Genomic DNA, 25,149 nt, shown 5'->3' with positions numbered 1-25,149 from the left:
TTTTCTGTTTCAGTACCTAACCATAATAATTTAATCGCGACAGCTGTACAAAGTTATTTTATAATATTTTTATTTCAGATTGGCCATGCAATTACGACTTATTCGTATGACAAACTAACGATGGCTCTAATGTACCCAGCTACATGACAAAAGCTAACAGTCATGTTTTAATTGGCGTAGCTCTAGAGGGTGGAGGTATCTCCCGGTCTCCCACCATTCAGTTTTTCTCACACTCCCAAAATACAACAGGTGGTTAGATGAACCGACAAGTAGCCAAATATGAATCTTTTTAAACCTAATATGCATGGTTTTTTATTATTAACAAATTATTTATATTTTAGAAAACATGTTCGGCGCATCTCTTATTTTAATTTGTCTGAAATAAATAATTTGCTAACCATTGTAAGTTGTAACAAAGTTTAATCATAGTTCTTTATATAAATCCTTCATTAAAGCGAGTCCTTCGTACAATCGTTCATTTGGAGCGTTCACACGCCTCATTAAAGTCTTTTTCGTTATTCGGCGACCGCGTCTACCGTTTCCCTGAACACAATGAGCGAGTGATTCGGCGGCGAATAACGAGGGCATTTTGTCCGCCGCCTCTCACGTCCGACGCCTTCCGACGCTCAATGAAAGTTTACCTGCAGCCGTAACGAGCGATTTGTCCCCTGGCCCCGCGCCCCCGGGCCCAAATCAAAGCCCATTCACATCTGCATGCCGACACAATGCTGGCAATTAGGCCGCACAGGCCCTACAATCGAATGTAATGCGCGCTCGTTCGATGAAGCCGCTAAGCCGGTCGGTCCTGTCTCGCCAATTTCATCGCCTTGCACATCCTTCAAGATCCAGGGACTCGCACTGATCCCTACCAAAGCTCCACGCTACCTGCTCCATTAATGCACGACATTGTGGTCGACAAATTCATTGATTGATTAACCGAATTGTGATGGAGGGTAATGGCAGTCATTCGTCATTTCAGATAATATTCCAATTACGTTGATCACTGCGTATCTTGTTTTATTTTCGACGTAAAGGTTAACGGTATTGGTAATATTATTTATTGTAATATACTAAGTTGTAGTGTGGAGGCTAAGTCGTGGGGTCAAACGTTTTGTACGCCGCGTCATCGCTCCCTTTGTAAAGGCAATTTGCAGGCAGAGGTCTGGGTCAACTGTACACAGTAAATCTTTCCACCTGCTTGAGTCGTGTTGAGTTACAGCTGTTATAAATTCTTAATATTACGTAACGTTTGAAGTAATTGTGCTGTTGTTGTTGTTTATCTGATTACGATGGATAATTTCTCGTATTTACTGTAGGTGTAATAATGGAAATTGTACCTAGTATTTTTTCCGCTTTAATAGCCAACAGCTGCTTTAAATCCTTATAAGTTCATAAGTTTATAGGTATGTTTTCACGTGTTTATAAAGCGAAACTTTTCTATTCACCATATTCTTTCATTATACCATTCAATGGGAAACAAAAACATAAAACACCCCGAAGTTCATACGAGTATGTGAAGATGGCTAAATCTTTTGGAAACACATTGAAAGCAATCGACAAAACAGTACAATAATGCTAAATTAACAAGTTAACAATCACGCAAATGTAAGCTGTGTGGGTGAAGTCTAACACACGGGCGTTTGGTACATCATTAAGGAGCATTCAGAGAGTCCGACAATATTCTTCATTTGCGTACGGGGCGGCCGTCATTTGGCGCATTGTGACGGACGAAGCTGGATGCCCGCCCTTACTGCAGATGCAGTGTGCCGTTGCCTTAATTGTACTCTTGTTTGCATGCAGGCTGCAGAATTTACACTTCACTTATGTGCGGTTAAGCTTCATTTTAGGCTCAATAGGCGCAGATCTACAAATGAATTGCTCTGTCCTAAGTTGCACGGCTTAAAATCAACCGTATTGTGTCATCTTTGGAAGTACGGCAGAGTATATAATATTAGATTCACCTGGCAAAATTATTCAAGATTATCCGCTGGCTGAACACAGAATTCATTGACATTGAAACTCATTAATTTTAATTGTACTTACAATCATAGTTTTATTGCTTCTATGGCTTGCTTACATTGTGTATTTATTGTAGAGACCTCAAAAGATAACATAAATAATTATTGCTTATAGGTTATAGTAACTAAGGTTTCATGCTTAAAAGTAATATTGTAATAGCATGAAATTAAAAATACTGAACTTTAATTAACCTTATTTGATATGATTTGACTTTTAATTAATACAGTTAAACACGAAATGAATGAGCTAGCTTTCAGGTTGGTAGCGCGATACTATAGAGATTCTTTTTTTCAATAAAATCATGGCTCTGTTTACTACATTAGTATAAATGATTGTTGAAAAGCTCATAAAATCATAGCGTGACTTCATGACGGATATACAAAGTAGGAAAATGAGTTTTTTTTAAGTGTTAAAATTGTTAATATTTCACTTAGGGGGCGTCCATAAATTACGTGAGGTGATTTTGGGGGGGAGGGGGTCGAATCAAATCTCATCTAACCTTACGTTGGGGAGAGGGGCCCCCCCTCTTTAGGCAAATAACACGCAATTACTTTTCAAATTGAAACAAAAATAATTTATGATTTAAGTATTCTCTTGTTAATTTTTTATTACACTTAACTATAACTTTCAGCAATATTAATTTCTAGTTTTAACTAGTCGTAAATAAAAGCACGAAGCAATTTTTTTTCTTTTCACAATGATAAATCAATACGTTTACATAAGAAACCCACATTTTGAAAAATCTCACGTGAGATTGGGGGATGAGGGAGGGGGTTAAGTAAAATCTCACGACATCTCACCATGGGGGGAGGGAGGATCAAAAAATTGAAATAACACCTCACGTAATTTATGGACGCTCCCTTACCTACTTAATAAATTCAAACAAATCTTCATAGCATAAAAATGATTCATTTGCGAGCTCAGGACAACAAAATAATTAATACAAAGTTGTTCATCTGAAAATAAATATTCCGACCGTCGAGGTATAGGTTACATGCAACATTGTTTAGTTATAAACAGAAATTATAATATTTATGATTACCATTATTAGCTTTAAGTGCGCGATGTTTATTGAAAAGTAAACACATGAAAACCCAATTGCTGTTCTAACACTTCTAACCGTAGTTAGCTTCTGTAACTTGATCATTGCTGCATATTTTATTTAATAAATAACAAAAAATGTATTAACATGTACTTTACTTATTTTTTTTACATATTCCTTAGTACGTCCTATATTTTCAATTTTATTTTGCAACGCTTTTTTTATTAATATGCAAAAGTAGATTATTCGTATTTATCTCTAGCTGAAAAGATGAAAAATATTGATGACGGTAGAGCTATTAGCGCACTAGGAAAGTTACCTTGTGTTCAGATTTAGATAAAAAAAACAAACAAAACAAATTTTAATGAAATAACAAGTTAATTATCTTTTACTTCCTACGAGGTCACGGACAGTCTGTAATCTGTCTATTTTGTTGACAAATTTAAATTTGTAATAAAATGTTGTTGTTCAGTTATAATTTTTTTTATCTAACTTAATAATTATATTACCTACGTAGTGGTGGCTCAATGTTTCGTCTGTCAATGTTTATGTTCTCCAAGTTCTCCAACTGCAAAAAAGCTATTTGACACTAGACTTGGGTGTAAAAAAAATATTATTCGACTTTTCAGTTTATCTGCACATTATCCACTATGCCAATGTACCAATCTTTGAAGAAAATTTTATTTAAGAAAACATTCAACGACGTTTGTCATTTTTCAAAATGGCCGTGGTGGCCATTTTGAAAAATGACTGGCTACCTTCTAGTAGGTCTACGTGATTTATAGTGGTACCAAATACTTGAGTTAAAATCAGAAAGTTAATTAAAAATAAAGAGTTACCTAACTGCTGTGATTAAATTCAATTCTGTGTAAATGACACAATATATCACCAATTACTAAGCACCCACAACGATATTTTGTGATGCCACGTGATCATTACGATACCCATTTTCTGCTATGGACGCGATCTGTATTATTTGACTAAAGATAATTTTTTTCGTAAACGTGGCATAAGGCATTTTCAATTTTTTCATGTATATTTATATAATTTTACAAAATAAATATAAATATAAGTATATAAATATAAGTATATAATACTAACTCTGTTCCACTCAACTCAAGGCACGCTTCTTATTAATTTATAAGCAAAAGAACAATCATAACGAAAGCAAGATTATCATTTCTAGAGTACTATAATATGAGTCATCAATTAGCATTTTATACAGCCAAACGTAATACCCGTGATAAATAAGATCCATTAATTTTAAACTAAGATTAATTTCGAAGCGGATATCGGTCGTGCCGCTGAAACACGTTAACCCTGTATGTGTATTGCATACATCATAATTTGTTTCTTGGAGTTATAGTTTTGTTTTTATATAATTTCATCATACATTTAAACAAGATATTGTTTATTTGCAATTTTAATATATTAGTTGATAGTTGTTACGTAAATATGCTGTTTGTATTCGTTAATAAATATTCTTTTCTATACGTTTGGAACCATTGGCATTCCATTGATTGAATGAAAAATATTATGCTCTATTACGATTACAAAAATAGCTTTAGGTTTTATAGTATTTTGCATACGACCATGGCAAATATTAGGGAGATGTGATAAATCCTTCATCATAATACCTACTTAAACCCGTTTACAAATTTTAAAACTGCGTGCATAACCATCCCGTTCTTTTAAAAAAGCAGCATAAGAAACAATAGACACTTATTCTTCACCATTGCTCACGTATATGTTACCGATTGGCCACAAAAGATGCGCCCGCGCTGATCCAATCAAGGCAAAGCGTATCGGCTCAATGATTCTTAAAATTACCGAGTTAACTCTTAAAGCCTGATCTTTCCTCGTAACCCGACACGAAACGTGTAATAAATTTTCTGTTCAATCGGATTTGACCTATAAGTAGATTGAACATACATTTTCGATCATAATTTTAGCCTTGCTTTTTTCTGGGCTCCGGGCATTTGTTGTAATCTTAACAAATTAATCTTGAAAAGTTGCAATTACTAACCAACTGTTGTGTTTAGGTATGACTTATTATTTTATCATTTGTCTTCATACTTTAAGCATTTGCGTGTATTGTACGGGTTTTCGTATGTCATCAATCCCTCTTTTAATTAATTTAAGAAATTTTAATAAGATAACAAAATTTTACTTCGTCTATTATATATATAACAAACATAGTTTCGTCTAGTACCCATAGTTTTATATTATCTGTGGATAACGTTGTCGAGCTTGTCTTGTTGTTTTTGTAGAAGAAAAATATGAAATAAGGAGAAAAAATATATTTAGTAACTAATAAGATTAACGTGATAATTTCGTTAAATATTAAGTAGGTAGGTAAAGGATAGTTAGATAGGTAGGTTTATAGGTTAAAAAATAATCTACAATGTTATAAGTATCTGAATTTATAAGTAGGCAATATACCAAGCATAGGTAGGCATAAAAGTGACAATTACAAAAATATGACTGTAAAAAATAATTTAAATTGTTATTGAAATATATTTTAATTATCACTTACCTACCTATTTTATTTAAATTCTACTAATAATAAGGACGATTGTAATAACTAATAGTACATATTTATCTAATGCAAGTTAAACTTTGATGGACGTGCCATTTATCTTGATTAAGTCTTGCTTACTTCATTAATTTGTCACCAACAATGGAAACGATAAAAAGCCTTAGTGTAACCCGCTTAATAAACTGCATAATATTTTACCGTAACATTTTTTATTATACACTTTATTATACCTTCCTTATTAACCCGCCATTTGCCGGTATTCGCTACGTCAAAATAACTCACTCAGACTTTATTTAACTTCAGTATGCAAATGCACTCCAATTAGCGGGACTTATGTTTCTTGGTTGGTATTACTCATTATTTCAAGCAGGATTTTTTGCCGTAGTATCACGGTCGTCGTAATTAACCAAGAACGGGACGGATCCTTCAACTTTTTGCTTATTAACGTCTAATCTTGGTTTATGTCAGTAGATCTTAATTAATTCAATTAAATAATTAAACAGTGTAGGTGTGGCTTCTCTTATTCAAAATTTAAAAACTTAACGTTCATCGTCGTAATGACGACTTGCCGAGTATACAAGGGGAGGCGAATTAATCAAATAATACGGTGAGGCGCGGGGCCGGGAGACCCCTTCCCCGCTCCCCTCCCCACCGCGAGCGACCGCGTGCTTCAGTCGCAACCGAATCGCTGCGAGGGGAAGTGTCGTCGATCCCCGTAAACAACTACTTTTTTCGAAGTTCTCTTTCCACACAGTTTTTGTTTTAAAGTTTGTTAATAAGTTTTTGTGCATTGAGTCTTTTGTTCCGTCGAACTTAAAAAGTACCTGACTACTCTCGGTGGAATAGTTTAAGTTAACAAGTTTAGTGAATTTTTTGTTATTGTTGATTTTTTTTTGTTTGGTGAATCGTGTCGATTCGGAGACCGGCGGCCCCACGAGGCACCAAACCTGGACTTACGATTAACGGACCTCTGAGGACAAAAGCCTTCAGGTAAAATAAACAATAGTCCTGCATTGTAGTGAAGTTGCTTGTATTAAGTATCAAATTTTGTTGCGTTGCGTGCTTTTTGTAGTAATAAATAAGTTATTTTAGCAGCTGAATAGAATTTAGATGAATATAATATCACGGAACATCGAACAAACACCACGTGCAGCCTCGAGACACCACCAAGTCCCAGCCAACAACATCAACTATTATTTAGAAACTAAACAATACGTCATAAACTAAAAGCAAAAACATTGACGTTACAAGCATCGGCAGCCTTTGTACTTTACATTATTATTATTAGCTAAAGGGACTTACGAGGGTTTACTTATGCTATGCAAATTCTACAGACGTAGATATTTGAGGTACCTATACGAATCACAATGCTTTATTTATGAAACAGTTGAATATAATGGCCACCTAATAAATATAAAAAAATAAAACAGGGTCAGAATACTTTCTAACAACAACAGATTTTTTGAAAATTTCAATGAAACATCTAATAACAAGGTAAAACTCAATTACAAAGAGATAATTAAACCATCACAGATTTATTTACTTTGAACAGCAGTTTTCTTTAAAATAATCCCACTTTTAATTAAAGCTTTAACGAAAAACAAATAAAGAAGCGGACCGTGGCGTACCTACAACCCTTCTGCAGAGACTTCAATATAGCGGTAGCGGAGTTTAAGAATTGTATTGCCCAAGTGCTAGCAGCTACTCTTGTGAATACTGGGCTAGAATGTATGCCATATCCCGAAGCCATAAATTATTTTAATAAATGTTAACACGTCAAACTATTACAAACTAACTAATAAAGATGGCAATAAAGTGAAATTCCTGTGCTGGGGTGTTATAAAAACTTTATTAACGAGATACCTAGGTAAGTTGAAATTAATTTTTACAATATATTTATAAGTAATATTACATGGACCACTTCATTTCATCGCCGGTTTAATTAAAAACGAGTGCCCGCTCCCCTCCCTCCTTTTCGGGTTAAAGTACACTACACCCTGCCCCCGCATGGGCGTCTCGCTCCGCTTATATTTAGATAATTGTACAATCATCTAAATTAATGAGTCTCTCGTCCGGTCCTGGCCTCTATTGTTTTATGTTTACCCTGCCCACTGCGTAAACAGTGACAATTTAATTTGCTGAAAAAACTTTCTTATGTCGTCCTTAAACATTCTATTATAAGTCTAGTAAACATTTTTATGTATTTAATGAGTATAGTTGCTGGGGTGTTCATAACTTTCAGTGTTGACGACACTGACAGAGCCGAATGCAATTAAAAGTTTTACTACGTGCGTGGACGAGGCGCCCGCGCGCGAATATCTACCTTAATTTATGCCAGCGATAAGCTCGAGTTATGAGAGCCAATTAATAACTTATTTAAGTAAGATTTTCAACTCTGTACAACTATTTTAATAGAAGATAAAATTAAAACTTTTTCAAGCCTTTAATACGCTCGCTTGTTAATGTTCGAATACGGATTACGGAAAATTATAATCGTCAATTGCTTATGATTGAATTGAGATCGGTACCAAAGTTATTAATGATTGGGTAGCGCCAAAACTTCGGAAACCCTTATCTTATTGTGGACGTGAAATATCTATTTCAAGATATGGCTATCACGCGTTAGCCTTGCCAAATTAAATGTATGGAGCAACAGAAGTACGGATGGAGTGGGCAGAAGAGCCCGGAAGGCCCCAGGCGATCTATCTAATGAACCCGACCACCCCCGCCGTCTGATTTATTAACGAATTAAATGCATTCTGGTGCACCCTCATGCAAATATACGATACGTCTATAAATTAACAGTCAAATTGAGAAATAATAACAGAACAACCAATAATTCTAACCCCAATTAGAGACGACTGTTTGTGCTTGTTACCATTTTTTAAAATTGATTGACGGATAAAGCAACAAAATATATAGCCTATAGAGTTTTCCTTAATAAAATGTACTTAATTATTTTGAATAAAGAAAAGTATGTTCGCACTAATTAAACGTAATTAACAGGAAAATCAATGTTCTACCACAAACACCAAACAATCAATGATTTTATTGACAATATTTCTACAATCTCACCATACATGGCCTAGTCTATAAACGCTGAACGTCTATAATTCATTACTTAATAATCCAAGTATAATATAGACATATGCATGAAAATATTCAGACGGTCTACTCATATTATCGTTGCATCCATTATTCAAGTAGGGCCGGCAGGGACCCGGGCCGCTAAATTATTAAAGATGCGTTATAGACACGCCACCCCAAACTTGTTCTTGAATCCATTATTACTGTTTGATACAAGACACATTTGTCTAGCATTCTTTAAATTCACTTTACAAAATACTTTTAAAGATCTTCTAATAATAATAAAACAACTAGGTACATATTGTTAAACCGTATCCGTTTCACGTGGCATATTTTTATATTCGTGGATACAACCCAACAATTGTATGTAAGTACATTAAAAACTTACATTCGAAATGTATCAAAATGTGTTTTTTTTTTTGTTAATAGAATTGTTTTAAAATTTAAAACATTACAACGATTGTCTCAATCAAAAATATACAAATATATTTTGTTTCTGACAAACAATTCAATGACCGAAGGAAAGTCTCAAGATACGTTATAAACCTACATTCGGGCATGTCGTATAATTGTTGTGGAACATTATTTAAATGAAACGACGAGTAAAATAAATCTTTTATAGGCTATATATGGTTGAATTGGAATTCTCATTGAGTCAGTAGGCTCAGTACACCTGCTTTGGTATCATACCCTCTCCGCTCAGGCCACGTTGGGCAAACTGGTTTGGATTACAGGTTATAAACTACGAAGTCGGCCACAGCGTTTGGCAGCGAATCTTACAATAGATATTAATTAATATTTCTTATATTTCCTTGGAACTTTATCACTAATAAGTTTAAATTGTAATCTCAATCGTATTTTGTCCGATAAAGCTTATCTTTTAATAACGACTTAACGAACCGAAATCATAATTAATGTTATTCATATTTTCCTTACTCAAACTATTAATAAAACTATGCATATCAAGTGCATTTTAAAATCATTGTACCTATTGTCTAAATCCAGAATAACAGCTTGGTCTCTTTTGCATTCACGTTGTCATACACCAGAGAGGTCAATTTGTACTGGTTGTTTTATTAAAACGTATATTTTTTCTTTTCTCCCAACTTAAGCGAGGGCGTGCCACTATAATTGTATAAAATCTTTATAAACTCAAATTGGTTGAGGATGTATATTGTTAGATTGCCTTTGGAATGTTAGTTTTTCCAAAAGGATTCTGTATTTTAGTGAGCATAGTGTTCACTTATTTACTTAGCGATTACCGATCTTACCGCGTATTCTCAGAAGAACCAATTTAGCCTTAAACAAAAATAAACAAAGTCTCCCACAGTTTATTTGTTCTGTTTGAATGACGGTCCCCTGTTACGGAAACTAATAATTGTACAAATAAATTAAGGTCCCTAAAATTATATTTAACGAATTATGAAGGGTCATGCTTTGTAAGATATCGTTCGGAAATTATCCATTACTCTTCATATATTTAGATTTTCGACCTCATTAAAATCTAGTTCAATAATAAATACTAATTCAAACAAGATTACATAGGAAAAGGAAGTAACTATTCGACAAGCGAACGTTTTGTTTTGAAATTTCCTTGAAACTGTTCGCAATAATAGCCGGTGATGATAATACATTATAAGGAGATTAGAAAGTGACGTCTGGTTTCCTCTGCACAATTAAACAAACAAGGATACACAAACATGTATAGGAAAATCTCCATCGTCGAATCTATCACGTGCGATCATAATCATAGGCTAACTAAAACGTTATTAAAATTTACATTTGAAATAACAGCCACTTATAATTCGTTTATTAATGCGAGAACCTTTTTTAACCTTTCATCCTTATATTATTAGTCACCTAGCGTTAGTCAAAGTTTTTTAGTCCATTGCTGTGTTATAAGCCAGCTAGCAGAGAATGTATTCAAGCTTCCGCAGCAATGTAAACCGTGATGACTTAGATACGGACTCCGTGTGCGGGCAATCAACTTTAGCTAGTCATGGCATTAAATTGTGGTGCGGTCAAGAATTTGGTATCGTAATTGCTACTAATTATAATTTGAAGAATCAATAAATAATATAAAGGCGTATCAAAAAGGTTGTTATTAAAATTAATGATGAATAAGTTTAATGTTGTTAATGTTTATAGTTAGTTTTGTCATTCAAAGGGTTAGAAGTTGTTTATAAGCGATTTGGATGTGTCATTTAATTTTAATATTAGTCGAATGAAACATGTGACTACTACTATCAAAGAAGTCTTTTAATCTGTCTCATAAATTTATTCATAATACATTAATAAATATATGTTTACATTAAATACATTAATAACACGAACCAGTTTATATAACTCGATTACTATAAGTATCTATTAATTCTGATTTATATTAAGAAGAGGATAATAATTATTTGATTTGTTCATTTCTTTCATTAGTTAGTATTATAATTTCTATGTGCCTTCATATATTAGAAAATTACTGTCCGTAGCGAATTGCTACTAACGATATAAAGACAGTCCATAATTCACCCGTTGCCATGGCAACCGGCGCCCCAAACACGTCCGTCCAACTTGGTGAAATTATAAACGCACTAAGGAAGATGGAGGATAACTATCAGTAGGAATATGCATCGATAAATTGGAGTTTAGTTTATCTTATAGTAAATTCTTATTTATGTATATTTGTTTGATTGATAGAAACCTTGTCGAAATAAAATTATTAAATTTTATGCATGTCAAAGAAGTTTCAGAGGGCTAAAATTATTATCTCAATAGAGGCGAAATCACAGTACCTACATATTTGCGGAAACTCCTTTCGAGAATATTTTTTTCAACCTTCGAGGCGTTGTTTTATATATTTTTATATAGCAATTTTGATAGCTTTATCGTAAGCTCCAATGTCCAATTTGACTTACAAAAGCCTGCCTTACGCAACGAAAATTATTCAAACGAATATATGTATTACATAATATATCCATTTAGGGACGTAAGACCCCACTTTAACTAAGGAGATCCTTCTACGAAGACAATCGCCATCAACATCATAACTTTACAATATGTTGCTTCATTATCAGAGTCCGGAGCGCTAACAGCAACTAAGTAGATAACAATCAGCTTTCAGGCTTGTTCGAGACACGAAATTAATTAAAACAAGTTTGTTCGCGGATCCTATGCTGAACAAAGCTGTGCTGAGTCACTAGGTAATTACAGTGTGGCAGACGGCAGGCGCCTCAAATCTAACATTATCTCACACTCGTTAATGTTACTTTACGGTGTTGACAAGGCACGGCCACTTATACTGATAACAGCATACATTGCTATGAAAAATTGATTACCGGAGCGAATAATGTAAGTAACAATCTATAGGCAAACATATGAATGCAATTAGAGCAGATGGTAGTGGTACTTTGAATCTAATCTATCTAATATATATTATAAAGGCGAAAGTTTGTAAGTATGGATGTATGGATATATGGATGATGGATGTTTGTTACTCTTTCACGTAAAAACTACTGAACCGATTACAATGAAATTTAGCACACATATAGAGGGTAACTTGGATTAACACATAGGATAGTTTTTATCCCGGAAATCCCACGGGAACGGGAACTATGCGGGTTTTCCTTTGCAAACGCGGGCGAAGCCGTGGGCGGAAATCTAGTAGATGATATGCCGAAACTGTCGGGATAATCTGTAAAGGAATTTACAACTATAATCATTTCATAGTTCAGAAGAAAGTAATGTAATTATAACTACGTTATTCTGTCCCGATCTAACTGGAAAGTTTACGTGACTCGAATGTAAAATTCTCAACTTGAAATCTTTAAACGTCCTTTTTATAAACCATGTATCCAGGCGTTGTACATATTTCTCCATTTAAAAAACAATATGCATTAATATCTACAAGCACAGAATATATAATAGTACATTAGGTTCCTACCTAAGAAACAAAAAAAAAACGCCGAGGTAACTAAAAGTAAAAGCGTTCGCGACGACATTAAAAATTCCAACTAAAATTTCAATTAACATTGCTAAGGCCGGGACTAACTTCAAGAATGATCGAAGGATTCCGTGTCCTTTAATCTTCAAACAAATTTACGGACTGTGGCGTGTCATCGAGAATTTTAATTATATTTCATGATTAATTATGTGTAACAAGCAAAGATAGAAGAGCTGAATTGCTGATTGATGAGACTTCAGTCTTTAGTCTCTGCATCATTGTCTTCCATTAATTGCGACTTTTAACATCATACTTTGTTTCATTGTTTCCTATATAGTGAAGCGTCTAATTTGATTTATTTTGATGGCTGAGTCATCTCTGATATTAATTTTATAATAATGAAGACAATGGTATTATTTGCTTTTATGGCTGAGTCATTGATAACCATACTTTATTCAGCCCCATTAAGCTTTTAAGCAATTAAAATTAATATCCATATTAACTTGCGTTTCTATCTAGCGTTGTTTTTGATGCTTAATTTGTTTGTACAAATATTCCGGTATAGTGAATTATGTACATGTACAATAGTATGACAACATAGAGTTGCGCCACGTCGTCACGGCTTATCTGTCGAGTAAAACAAGGCATCTGTGAAGATGGTGACGAGTGACGATGTCCTTGACCCATTGACAGATACCACTTGATGACACAGATGATAAACACGACAAATATTTGTGGAATAATAAGTCACATTCGTCCACGTTTGGGCCTCCATTCCGATGTGGGTAATTATACATTGCAAAAGTGTCTTTCCAGTTTTGAACCGGTTTGAAAAGTGTTGTATTGAAATGTTTTCTATAAATGAATGGTTAAAAATTTAAGAACCCAATATTTTGATTTTTTTTAAATCTTTTTTTATTTGGGGATTTTTTGTCCTAAAGGACGATGACAATCCCATCGTACCTTATACAAATATTTAACAACAAACTATATAAACTATATTTTAAATTTAAAGTTAAATCTTTATCGCTTATTATTAATTGTATTTCATTAAAAAACAAACAAGAATTGGCATAGTTCGGTATCTATATTTTAACCCAAATTAATTCATTAAACATTGTAATCAACTCTGGAGATAGGATGTCAAAGAATTAAAACAAAAACGATTGCAATCACGTTTCGCTGTGATAGTTACAAAGTCATAATGAACAATAGTAAAAACTGCGAATATTTGCCGGTGTGCCTGCAAATAGATCGCAGCTGACGCATATTATATTAAAACGAGCGATTACTCTCAATTTAGATGTGCATAGATGGCTACCGGCCGCTTCCTGCAAAATCATACCGTTTTCATCAATTTATGCGCATTCATTAAATGATACAAATTTTGACAAACCGTTTCCGTGTTCCACTCAAATTGTAGTGTGCTGTTCACTTCTATTATTTGATTATTCATTTCCAATAATAGATTTAGATTATGTCTAAATTGATTTGGATTGTTTTAATTTATTGTCTGTGATTATGTTTCTTTATTAATTGTAAATTTATGCGATGTTTCGTAAACGTTCTAATGAAGCGATCACATATAGAAAGATGATGAGTAATTGTAAAGGAACTGAGAAGTAAAAATGCACTAATAAAACGCGGAAAAATTCGTCAACTTGTTTTTTGTTCAAAGTTTGTTCTTAATGTAAACCAGGTTATTAAAACGGTAAATTATATCAGTATAACATTATTGCTAAAAGGCTATTTCTCACAAAGTTTGATGTCTTATGGAGTTTATCTAATCTGTGCAGGGCGGGATTATTTGCACGGCGATAATATAGCAATTGACCCATTATACTTCGCAACTTTACACTAACGATTTGTTACATTTCAAACACTTTATTATTACTTTTCCGTAGTAGTTATGGACTTTTAAATAATTGAACACCTAACTAATAAGTTAATAACTTTACATAACTAGTTATTAAACTTAGAGGTAGAAATGATGTACATATACCTTGATTTTAAATACAATTATGAAGTCATTTCAAACAAAATATAAATGTTATTCCTAATACATATTAGTAAAATAACACTGTTTACATTAAAAGTTTACACATTTTAAATTGATTGCGTTCATTTGAAATTTAAATATGTACCTACTAACATAATAAATTGGCACTTAAAGCGATGTATAGATAAACGCAATATTGTTTATTAATAAACCCGACACAACTATTAGATCATTATCATAAAAAAACGTGAAGTCTATTTTTGTATGTTATTTTAAAACAACTAGTACAAATAGACGTGCGATATAAGAACGGTGTACTTTGCATTCAAATTTTCTCAATATAATTTTGAAATTTTGTCAATTACTGAATGATTTTATTTAAACCCTAAGGAGTTCGATCAGACTAGAGTCTCTAGACCGGATTTTGATCACCCAGTTAGCTAGCAGATACAATTTTTTTTTCTGAAATTATATTGAATATGTAGTTAGTATAATGTTAATATAATGTTTTATTATTTTTTCTTTAATTAGTCGTTTCAAGCCTTTCGTTTGTTTATAATAAAGACGTAAATCGAGACTTTATTTGTGTAGAAAAAAAGTCATTTTAGAGAGATTTTTTTCGTTAACAAATGTATCTATTTGCTTTATTAATTAAGCTAGATTAATTAAGCATTGTTTTCCTATTTACATAGAAGATATAAAAGTTATTTAAATATAAGTTCAATAAGTGCGAGAGTGGGGTGTCTAAATTGGCAACGTTCACGAGGGTCCTTCCCGTGTGTTAAATACGCAATTTGGAGTCCCATACAATCAGCCAAATGAGCGTCGATGTAATCAATTACGCATCTTTTTACTGCGAACTTGTTACGAAATACAAATGTTTGTGTGGATATTTGATTTGTGATTTTTTCATTCTGTATTGTTGAATTCTGTGACAGGACATACATGCAGTCATAAAATTTTGTAAGATATACATATTAGTAATTGTTTTATTTATTTATTTATTTATTGTTCAAATGTATTGCAAATAAGGAGCCACTTTCAATTGAACTATTACAAAATTCAAAGCAGATAATAGTTTCCCATTAGGCATAGGTTAATATTTACAGTATTATTTCAATTATTATCTAATGGAGCTTTTGAGTTCTTATTGAATCCTTTTAACAGAACACTCTTTTGCGTTTATCGTAATAATTAGCGAAGAGGTGTGTGAATCGAACCAATTGGTTATAAATTATTAATATCAATATTATGATGGTTACTCGCTAATGTATTTGTAACTTATCACTTATGTGCTTTATGACTATGAATCATTTTTGTTTGCTATATTTACGCTCTATCATGTTTACAATCCCTTATTACCAAACTTATATTATACCTACTCTTATACGAGATATACAATTCTTAAATATACTTGAAATATTCATTCAAAACGTGTTTCCAGTAAAACGAAAAAGAATACACAATTTTGTGTCACCATTCTCACATATTTAGAAGTGAAGGCAAACTATTATGTCCTCGAACATTAGCATACTTGACATTTCTTTGTTACTCACCTCAACACAAAACAAAGCCTCATTGCGTATGCGCAATTTAAAACCGATATTCTTTATTTATGATAGTGCACATGTGAATACAGATTTGTCTTATAGTAATGATTAAAATAATAATAGTTACGGCGTCGTACAGTCTATGGGGGAAGTGTGGGGTGAGGGAATCCCGCTGCGCCGCTCGTTAACTACACAAACACAGATAAATTATTTTTATCTGGCAATTTACCCCAATCTACTCTATTGTCGATACACGATGACAGCTATCGTTTAGCGACAATCGATTCTGCGAAGTTTATCTCGAGAATTGTTGGGCTATTAGCGCCCTATGTAGCGATATCTCGATGGTAAAATCTATTGACGATTATTTGATACGATTGTTGTAGACAATGTATGATTGCCCATTTATGAGTCATTTATTTGTAGTTCAATGCTCGTGTTGCGTGCGATATCCGAAACACGAGTGCTTTCGCGTAAATACGATATCTAGGATCATGGCTGTAAATTCAAAACACAACTTGTACAAGTGCCTTTATTTAACAGATTAACCATAGTGCAAATATGTGCATACCTACGTAAGTATACCTACTCACAAATAGGTACATCATACTTTACATGTATCATCAAGCTTTGAATTCTTCTAGCTGGTATACATCCAGGCAAACAGAAACAGCGTCGCGGCGCGGCGCGGCCCACGAGGCGTATCTCCTGCCACAACAAAAGCCTTATCTTATCATTACCGCCCCATCCCACCGATAAATTAACATAACACTCATTTGCATGTACCGACGCGTATTATTTACGAGTGGGAGATGACGGATTTTCTTCCGTTTCCCAATGGTAGGGGGTTATTCCTTTTGTCAGACATTTTTACAGGCCCTATAAATTATTGAGCGTAACACCGGCTTTATGAAATGGATTCGAGTTTGATATTTATCCAATACAATTTTCTATGATATATGCGTAAATTGTTCGGTTAACTCGAACTTGATTCATAAAGTTTATGTTATTTTAATTCAATAAATTTAATTTTAGATGACGTATGCTGAAATTAATTCTCAAAGATCAGTTCAAAGTTACCACTGTACCTACCTAATAAAAATATATGCAAGGAGTTTCAAATGATACCCAACAAATACATGTTATGATTGCAATAACGTACAAATAATATTCACCAGCAAAGCATTAAAGTACCGGTGACCGTATTGTGAAACAAGTTGTCGAAACGACTAGTTACCTAAACAACGTACTAAGTAGCTATAGGTACCTACCTGTACTTCGCGCTGTCATTTCTTTTAGGACCGAGTATTGAACTTTCCCTGCTTGAAGACTATTTAGTCCATTTAGGTTATGTTTATTAACATTTCTATTCACATTTATATAAACAGTTCCTAGGCTTATTATGTCGTATTAATAACCTTTTCATATATTTTGTAAATACAAGGTTTTGATTAATTGGACTTTGCTCTTTACACATTACTCTTATGAATCTAATCTAACCTTTACTTAATTAGAAGGGCCTCACAAAGCACTCAGGCTAAATGCTGTTCATATCGGCATTGAGATTTTCATAATCTATTGCCCTTTATAGCTGAAGGTAATGTAATGAAAACATTTACTTTTATGCTGATTTAATGCAGTACATCCGTGTTTTATTCCGCGGATGTTTTTAGATTAAAAATTTAAAAGCACTTCGAATCATTCCCGACGCCAACATCAGCTATATTCCCGTCATATAATGTTTTAATGCGCACTCAAAATTAGGGAGCACTGATAAAATGGGAAGCAAGTCTTAAATTACTCACTTACAGAGTAGTTATCCGAAAGAGCTTTTAAATCATTCACAAAACACTAATGGACGTAGGGGGAAGGGTGGGGTGGAGCAGATGTAGTCCCAAGCGAGCAATGAAATGGAGATATAACAATATAAAGGTGTGCGTATGAATTACCGTAGATTGCATTCGACAGTTCGGTGCAGGACGTGCGAAATCGGGGGTAATACAATGCTGGAATCAAATCGCTTGACACAAATCCCTCGTCAGCTTACGCAATTGTATAATCTAGTTTTAAAAGCAACCTTGCCGTCGAAAATTTAAAAAATTCTTATCTTAATTAATCACATATTAACGAGAATTCGATTGCATTTTTGTATACTTACAATTAATTATGATTAAAACATTTTATCTAAGATACATATCGCAACAAACAAAGTATGTATATATCACACTAAATACGCTGATTAGCCGAGCTTCAATGGAGAGCAATTAAAGGATGATAACTCCATCAGACAAACGGCAAGATTTCAATGAAAGTCATTACTTGCACATACAATTCTTCATTTCCATGTTGAACAAACTGGAGCACGCGGTTCCGGGGAACTGTTGCAGGAATAATAAATGTCGAGGGGTCTGCTAGGGGAAGCCGAGTGCCATTATTATCGGCGGCAATTTAATTAGATCCCCTGCGTTATTACCACTGATTCGTTTTATAATACCGCTCTAATATCTACCCGACGGCTGCGAACTGTTTGTTGTACTAAATATTATATTATACAATACATATTACAGTTATTGAGAACTAATTAGAGTCTACATTGTGGAATACTCACGATGTTATTATAGTTCGGTCCGGTTATGATTGCTGTGTTTACTGAGCCGTTAATATCTAGATCAAGTTCGCATTCTTGAGAAATCATTATATTACTTAAATATTTTTAATATCAAAGTTTCTAACATTCAATGTAATATTATTGGTAATTCACTCGCAATCTGTTCGATTGTACATATATTCAGAGTTCGTAAATAACGTAAAATTGTTATTTTAATTTATAGTATGATTCATCATTCAACAATAATGTACATGCACGATAAAATAAATCAACATAAGTAAGAGATTAAAACAGAAATTGTCTTTAAAAACCATAAAATTACTTTCTGATCTTCGGAATTTGTTCACTCGATGCAATCACCCGCGCCAATAGGCTTCCGGCTCATCGATATTCGTAACGAATCGGCGAAATTCAATAATTATCCCGAACACGACTTCATTCATGAAAAAAGACTCATAAAAAGGTGTGAATGGAAAGAGGAAATTCGGTCGAAACGAGCTGTGGGCACTTTTTGTGAGGCGTGCGACAGATCGGCTGGTCGTAGATTGTCCGGCGTCGTACGGTCGTACTGCGGTAGATAAGACTTGAAGTGGCCAGGTGGTAATCAGTGCGCGACCAATCTTGGTGAATGAGTGCGCCATCGAAGATAGTTCATTGAGATTTGAGACGATGACTCCGCGCCGTATACCTACGTGACTTCGATCTTTTGATTAATCCCGCTTGAAGCTCGTATAAAGAAGAGTGGACTGTTATTTATTTGAAGAAGTTTAAAAAGTTATTGCTTCCACATCTTTAGATACATTTGTGTTGGTCCATTTATAATAATGTAGACTTGTCCCTGGAATACCTTGAAAGCTAAATGAGAATATAAAACAAATTATAAGGTTAATTAAAAGTATCTGCAATATAAACAAATTAAACCCAGATTTACTCATCAGCACAAAACATCACACTATCGTATTTAATTAGCCAATAGACGCCGAGCTTCAATAAGCAAGTGGCGCAAAAATCTCACCAATACAAAAATTCTCTTGCAGTTATGACGTTGGATTTGATAATCTTTATTTATCCGCTTTGATCTGTGTAAACGGGTCAAATCAAAGTGTTGGAAATATGTTAGATGTATTTTTATGACTGCTCGTAATATATTTACGGCTTGTAGGGATACCTACTGCGCCTACGCAGCCGCTCAGTCAATAAAATAATCGCTCTCCACTAAAATTGTATACAGCAAGGCCGTTCTGAAAATCATTAAATATCTTATAATTAGATGGTTTATGATGTTGATTTTTCGGCCAGTATTTTAAAAATTAAAAAGTAAAATCAATTGATGTGATATCATACATTGATTTGATTTATAAAAAAAGTTAATTTAAATTAAAAAATGAAACGTTACCATTTTCAATCAGCTATTAATATAACTGATTGGTTACCGAACATTTACATTACATACAATAGTAGAATACAGAAAATGTAATTAGTTATAATGAAAATGGGGTTGAATCGGGGGGTTAACAAATTATTCATAAAGGGCATCATGTGAGAGGGTTATACAATTAAAACGTTTCATTTTAAATTAGTTTTTGTTAATTATTTATCAAGCTATTTCAACATTTTTTGTTTAATATATGTGTAAATGACATTGCAATTATTTAAATGTTAATTATATTTTAGCGGAAGTATGAAAAATATTTTATTGTTTTAAAAGACTGGGTACAAGTTTTATTAATATTGAAGTAAAATTAAACGAAAACATAAAATCAAAAATACCTATTTAGTGTTCATCAGCTTCACGTTGAAAATGATAAAATCATTCAATCAATAATGAAAAAAAATGTGACATAATAAAAAAAAAACTACATTATCTATGCGGTAATTGTGTTAAATGAATATTTTCTCAGTGTCATTAAATACACACTGGTCTGAAGACAAGTGCTACTTTGATGGCATCCTTGACCTAATATTAATTTTACGCTCATTTTCATAGCATGCGCCTGCGCATATTTCCTATGATTTACATGTCATAATTTAAAAATAGTAATTAGAGCTTCTGCTAGAATGTAAACATGACGCGAAGGCCACACTGCTCGCTATTGCCCAAAATCTAGATTTAGTATACGTATAATACCGAATATTTTCTTTCAAACGAATTCAGAATAATACTTTGTCAAATCTATATATAAGTAAATGAACATTGCAATTGCTATAATATATTTCATTAAATTACCGCACTTAGAGGCTAATTTAAACGCAAGATGTTAATAAATTAAAACCGCCGTAGTAATTGTATGAAATTCGAAAAGAAAACACAACATGAGCTGCAAGCGTAACCTAAATGCATATTACCTCCATTGTGCTGGATGCAATTATTTTAAAACCGAAATATTGAGTGTATTCTCTCGGAGAGAGAATTTCTAGCCGGCTGTCGTCAAGGTGAATTGTATGATGCTTTTTATTAATACTGTGTCTGTTAGCATTATGACAAACATGCAGGGACGGGCCGGGTCAGGAATGCGGCCTACCTGCGCGGGACCACCGCTAATCAATTTAGCTTTATTATCATACCAATAACGCTTCATTACTACTTTAAATTTTATGTAGTCTTTACTTGTAATGCTAATTAATGCTTCGAATCTGTCTTGATTTAGAGCTTTTAAAACATTATTTATAATGGCATGGCGATGTTTTTGTATCAAATAATTTATTTTACTATGACCTAGCTCAACCAACATATTTCTTCCAGACAATTTTTAATAAAATCCATCTCGTGCGTAAACATAAATAAAATAGACGCGCAAATGATAACCATTAATAAAAGCTTGGCATCGATTTCGATTATGTCCACGACATAAATAACACATTAGTATATGAATTTAATTAGGGCGCTAAATCTGGTTGCCGTAAAAATGCTGGGGGCCACCTGGCGACGTCCTGTCAATTGTATTTGGTACCGCTATCACTTATAGTTTATACTGTAATACTTTACAAATGTTTTAATCCATACGTCAGAGGCGACGAAGCGTGATGGACAATGCCCGCAGTACGTTTTGTTCGTTAGATTTCTATATTTTATATGTTTTCTATTGTCGGAATATTTTAGTCTGCTGTCTTTAGTATTGTTATGTGATATTTAGTGATTTTAAATCCCTTTACATTAGAATATATTTACTTAAAGGAACATATTAAAATTCTATTTTTATTCTTCCCATTGTATGTATTTGAATATGGATATTGGATGCAATAAAAAAATGTTTTTATTCTTAATAGTTTAACTTTGTGTTAACATTGAGTTATTTAACATTTTTCGTGCCTGTTGACTGCAGAAAAGTGATCCTTTGATTACGTATCACCTCATTCAAATACGTGGCATTCCAGAGATTCTGCGCATGAACTACTAAAATCATATCGATACCCAAATCGAAATAATGTAACCCATTTGTTGGATTAATAGGAGAAAAAACAAAAAGTTACCTGCCAAACTCGTACGTACAATCTGACAGTTCAAACGGATTTTCAGTTACGATTGAGAGAAAAGGCTGGTAAATTAGAAGCAGTTAATATTCCGGTTAGACCACCCACCAGTGCTGGCCGCGCTGTCCATCAATGTCACTTCGTACAAAGAACAAAAAATATCCGTCATTCTTGCATTTGTCCATAAACTAGAACTGATTTATTTTTTATGGCCACTTTATGGTATGCAGCACTTTTGGTAACGCTATGGTATAACTATAATGTTAAGCGGTAATAAATCTTAATAAAAAATAATTGACTAATACTTTATGGTAATTCAAAACTGACTTAATTTTCTACATTAAACCCTTAATTGGCATGGATTGAAAACAACATTGTTTGTACAACTGTAGAATAAAATTGAGATATTGTATCCGCATGAAAAACCTTGAAATATAACAACCACAATAAAAATCTTCGAAACATTTGAACTTGCCGATTTTCATGAATTATTAAAATAATAAAAAATTTCATAGAATTAGATGTCCTTTTTCTATAGAATACCTCGAAGTAACAGCAGCATAATGATCTTAAATATCAAAGAAATATAATAAGAGTTTCAAAGGACCGCAAAAGAGATTTGAACTTTGTTTACACGTGAAGCAAATATGATGGCAGAATGCTTAATGAGTGTTGTAAATATAAGCAGAACAGAATCTGAAGTCTAATTAGTTTAAACAAAGCATTTGGATAGAATGACACAAATGCCTCCGGCTGGAGCTAATGAGGCACCTTCGATTAATCCGTTTTGATTGTTTGCGTGGAACTGCAATACACTTCTGTAACAGCTATATTTGATTTTTTTAAATAAATTCATTAATATTAAATTCAATCATTATACTGATATTGTGTTTCATGGTGCTAAGAGAAGGTGATTTTTGGTTTTGCAAAAATATTAAAATTGCGATGGTAGTAACAAAAACAACTCTTATAATATGACCTTCATTATCAGCTTGAATTTTCGAATGGATTTCCTATGGCATATTTAACCTTAGATGACGATTGTAATATGTATATGTACTTACGACCTTATAGTGAATTCATAATTTTAAAAAGTATTAAACAAATAAATCTCTTAAACCCATTGCAGCCTCTCACATTTGAAAAATATATTTAAAATGACTCACACGCATCTACCTCATAGATAAACTGAGATGTCGGTATTAAAAATGATAAAGGTCACCTTGTAATAATGAGGTTTTGAAGGTTTTTAATTTTTAATTATAAAAACTCGATGCTTTGTAATTCTAAACTACCTGTTAACTTTTTCTTTAAGTTAAAAATAGACAGCACAATTTAAACTTCTTTTAATTTTTACACTTTGGTAACTTTTTTTTAAAGATTAAATCGATTAAAAAGTATTGCATGTGGCATTACCATAAAATGTTTTAACTGGGTTAGTAACGTTAGCAATAAGTTAATGCCACTTCGGGTAACGATGTTCAACTGCGGTAAATTATATTCATAATGAATGGTAATAAGAACGATTTCTATTAGAAATTCTTAAATAGTATCGACTTTCTTTTATTTCATGATCAATTTCGACGTGAGTTAGTTCTTTGCAATTATAATAATTAACGTTCTGAAATATAAACTTGTAATTATTGCATGATAATTAACAGATTGATTTTCATGTTTGAATGTCTTTAATATTTGTAGTACGTAATAGGCAGTTTTATGTTTATTGTTTTGAATAGTTTAGTTGCCATAGATAACGCTATACGATATCTATACATACTAATATTATAAAGCTGAAGAGTTTGTTTGTATGTTTGTTTGTTTGAACGCGCTAATCTCAGGAACTACTGGTCCGATTTGAAAAAGTCTTTTGGTGTTAGATAGCTCATAACGCCAACAGGAACGGAGCCACGCGGGTGAAACCGCGGGGCGCGGCTAGTCATAGATATAACACATGATATTCGTAAACTTGATGCTTTAGTAAAATGGAAAATTCAACTAAAATGTTTACCACTAAACTCAAACATATTAAACTAGCAAATCAACTATCTAGGTTTTGTCGGTCGTATAATTTTCCCCGAGAAATGAATACTTTTTAAATCTAAATTTAATTGTTGGAGTAGTGTGTCGTGACTAAAAGCCGAATGTCTTATAATGACCACGGAGGCCAGACTATTAACAACGTCAATTGAGTCATTTGTTAGCCGCACTCAAAGAACGCCGATGTCAGCTAATTAGTAGTATTATTTGATTGAAATTAGCTACATTTATTATAATTGAACCTTTTATATTCTCAATAGCCCCGGGCAATACGATATCTTCAAAGCCCCGTAATTAATCGCCCATTATTAATAATCTGTACGCCATAAATTACAATGTAAAAGGAGAATTATGAGACAAAATTGCCAAGAGGAATGTGATTTGTTATATTTTATAATCACATAAATTATTTTGCGGATTGTTTTTTTCCATCGATTGGTTTATTTTATTTGCCCGAAGCGGTGTTTTAGAAGCGGACGATATTCGCAGATTACAATTGAGAACCGTAAAATTAAATTCTATTTCTCATTTACAGTACACTTGTTTCAAAAAAGCTCCGATCCAGTTATAATATCAAATGTCGCGGTTGACATCGCACGCGCAGTAACGGTTGGATGTTATTTACCGCTTAAATTAACTGTTATTTTGTGAAATTCATTTTCACCAGTCATTTAAATATCATGCATAATACAGTACCATAGCTTTCCGTATTCTTTATAAACTGAACACTGGTGTATGCAGTGTGTCTTTCTTAACTCGACATTAATCTTTTTTAATGCTTAGGATTATAATCTAATTACACCTTTAATTTCTTTAAATATTCTTCAATATAAAATCTACATTTCATCAGTCTGTTTTCATCG

The 25,149-nt window shown here is 33.1% G+C and overlaps 1 protein-coding gene across 1 annotated transcript in view; it reads left to right on the top strand.

Moving 5' to 3' along the window:
* Window positions 1–6,285: 6,285 nt before the first annotated feature.
* Window positions 6,286–25,149, top strand: part of LOC123706424 (LIM domain transcription factor LMO4) — an 84,621-nt gene continuing 65,757 nt past the window's right edge. Inside the window, exon 1 of the mRNA XM_045655696.1 lies at window positions 6,286–6,590. The gene's annotated coding sequence lies outside the window, so the exon portion shown is untranslated. The remainder of the gene's footprint in view (window positions 6,591–25,149) is intronic.

This window comes from Colias croceus, chromosome 3, assembly GCF_905220415.1.
Source record: "Colias croceus chromosome 3, ilColCroc2.1".
NCBI classification, from domain to species: domain Eukaryota; kingdom Metazoa; phylum Arthropoda; class Insecta; order Lepidoptera; family Pieridae; genus Colias; species Colias croceus.
Note: the sequence above shows the minus strand (reverse complement) of the source record. Positions and strands in the feature narration are given on the sequence as shown.